Below are 2,730 nucleotides of genomic sequence, written 5' to 3' on the forward strand. Positions count from 1 at the left end.
TGTTTGGCGGCCCTGGGCTGGATTCGAACCTGCCACCTTAGGTGTATGTGGCTGGTGCCTTAGCCACTTGAGCCACAGGTGCCAAGCCGATTCTGTAACTTTCATAAAAAAAAATTATGTATATAAATATAAGACTAATTTCACAAACCAGAAACAGTACTAGGAGGAAAGAGGATATAATGTTGTTCATAAAAAGATAACAAATGCTAGACTGACCATAAATTATGGTTACAAACAGGAAAACCATTTGGACTAAAGAGATTTAAGTTACTAGGAAAACAATTATTTTTGATGCAGAAAGACAAGGCTTATCTATGGCATGTCAATGTTTTCGACGACTCTGAAATTTGTAAATAGCTGGGGAGTTCACTGTTTCTTCTTCACCTTCACCTTCTGAGTTTTATCCAGAAGATCTTTGCATGTTTGAATTTTCTGTGCAATAACGACAATTTCTTCGCTCACTCAATCTGCGGTGTCAGGCAGTTATTTCTTTTCCTTTTTTTTTTTTTTAAATTGAATGGTAACTATGTACATTAATGCACTTCTGGGGTACAGTGTGGGGTTTTCACATGCAATCTGAAATACTTCCATCAAACTGGTCAACACAGCCTTCATGTCATTTTCTCAGTTATTGTTTTAAAACGTTCACATTCTACTCTTAGAAAGATTCCCTTGTACCCCTATAACTTTTCCCTTTCTTTAGCTATCGCTCAAGTCGAGTCGGATGAGTGACTCCTTTCCCTTTTTCCTTCTGCAACGTCTCTATCCTGGGTCTATTAAAGACTCTGTCGACTAGTTCGGGAGCCGTACGCAGGTGAGTTGCAATATCAAACTGTTCAACTTCCTTTTTGGTGCCAAAAAAGAACACATGCTTATTTTGTTGCTTCCCCTGGAAATCCAGCAGATGGAGCTCTGATTTTAGTCTTTCAATTTTCTTAGCTTCTGCAACTCTTTTCATTTCCATATATTTGACATCCTGAGTTCTCATCCGCTTTAGCTGTTCTCAAGCTACTTCTTCCTTAGTTTCCTTAATAACGTGAGCTCCATCTTGGAGTTTAACTGGACTTTTTTTCTTTTTTTTTTTTCCACACAGAAAATTTATTTGAGTAAAAATGTTTACAGAACTAAAAATGTTCTTCATAATAAAACTCATTGAAATATCTTTAATATAACATTTTCTTCTCTCAAAAAAACACAAAGCTTTTAAATATTATACCACTACTAAACAAAAAAGTCTTATGGACATAAATGTTTATTAATACGATCTATATATCAGAACATGTTCAACAATTTTTTTACTTGTATTTTGGAGGTAGGATAGCACAGACTTGAATGGAATGAGATTGCTTCAATTAGGATAGTTATTTTTGAAATTTCAGATTTTCGCAGCTTAGTATCTACATAATATTACTGTTGAAATAGAGAATTACAATACTTTCCATCTCTTAGTAGTCATGTAATTGAACAGAAAAGTAATCTATGCATTGCATTTCTTGTAGGAATCAGCTGTATAAAGAACCATTAGGCCTATTTCTTCTGATTTCAGAATGCTTTCAATACGCTTACCGCAATTGTTTAATGATTGCCTACTCTATTAACCTGGGATGTGTACTTTGTGGACATGAGCTGATGATGGGTAGACTTTCAAATTAATGGATGAGGTAGCTCAATCAATGTAATCGCCAATACTTGAAGGGAAAAGAAAGAAAACAAAAATTTTTTTGTCAAGCAAAATGCACGTCCTTCTCACTCATCTATCACACAGCTCTGGAGAAATAATAGGAAAGAAAAAATGAAGCGCAGAAGATGGATACTGAGAGAGCATGTGAGCGAGATGGATGAAAATGCCTCATGTAAACACAGTTCTGGGATCAAAGTTCTCCAGTCAGGTCATCACAGTTTCATTCACATTTCTGTTTTCCAACTTTCTAAATTATAAGAATCAACTCAACAGATACCACATATATAATGTATAATATAGCCTATGGCACTGGAAACCAACTCAAAATTTTTATGAATTACATACAAATATAAGGCACTTTTGCGGTTTACAAAAGTGAATGCCTCGAAGTTAGATATGTGTATCCATATAAAAGTTTATAGGAACCCTGAAAAAGCAAGGAGGTATGAATCCTTAGTGATCTTGGCCAACATTCTGAGAACTCCAGTGTGATTAAAGAACAGAGATATGATAAATAGATAAATAAATTTCTAAAATTACAGAGTTCTATGTTTCAGTGTCAGGATTCTAAAACTGCTCATAAAAACCTATCAGTTCTAAGTTCTCTTAGTTTCTCAACCACAGAAGACTAAAGAGAAGGCAACAACCACCTCTGGTAATCTGCTGTCTAGATTTAGTGATGACACCACACCACATCAATTACAAAGAGACTGAGGACAACAGACGTTTGACTTTGTTTTACAAAGAATCTTACTCAAACTACTTGAAAATGTGAAATTTCATGTATTTCCTTGAAATCAAGAATTTTTAATTTCCAAATACAAATACTGTTGCTCTACTGTGAGCTTTTCTACGAGTCTTCAAAATTAAAAGAATAAAACTTATACTATATGTTCTTCTCTAGGAGAGACAAAAAGTGTAGATATTGTAAAGCCAAAACGTTCATTTAAGGGCATAACCAATATTTTATGCCATCTTTCCCCAAATTCTAAAAAAGTCAAACCATGATCATGGTCAAACCACAGATCATGTTGGTGAGGACAGGTCAT

The 2,730-nt window shown here is 34.7% G+C and overlaps 1 pseudogene; it reads right to left on the reverse strand.

Annotated features, from left to right (window-relative positions):
* Nucleotides 1-281: 281 nt before the first annotated feature.
* On the reverse strand, nucleotides 282-1,141 carry LOC100945191 (annotated as a pseudogene).
* Between the last annotated feature and the right edge of the window lie 1,589 nt (nucleotides 1,142-2,730).

This window comes from Otolemur garnettii, unplaced genomic scaffold, assembly GCF_000181295.1.
Source record: "Otolemur garnettii isolate 467f Iridium unplaced genomic scaffold, OtoGar3 scaffold00140, whole genome shotgun sequence".
NCBI lineage: Eukaryota > Metazoa > Chordata > Mammalia > Primates > Galagidae > Otolemur > Otolemur garnettii.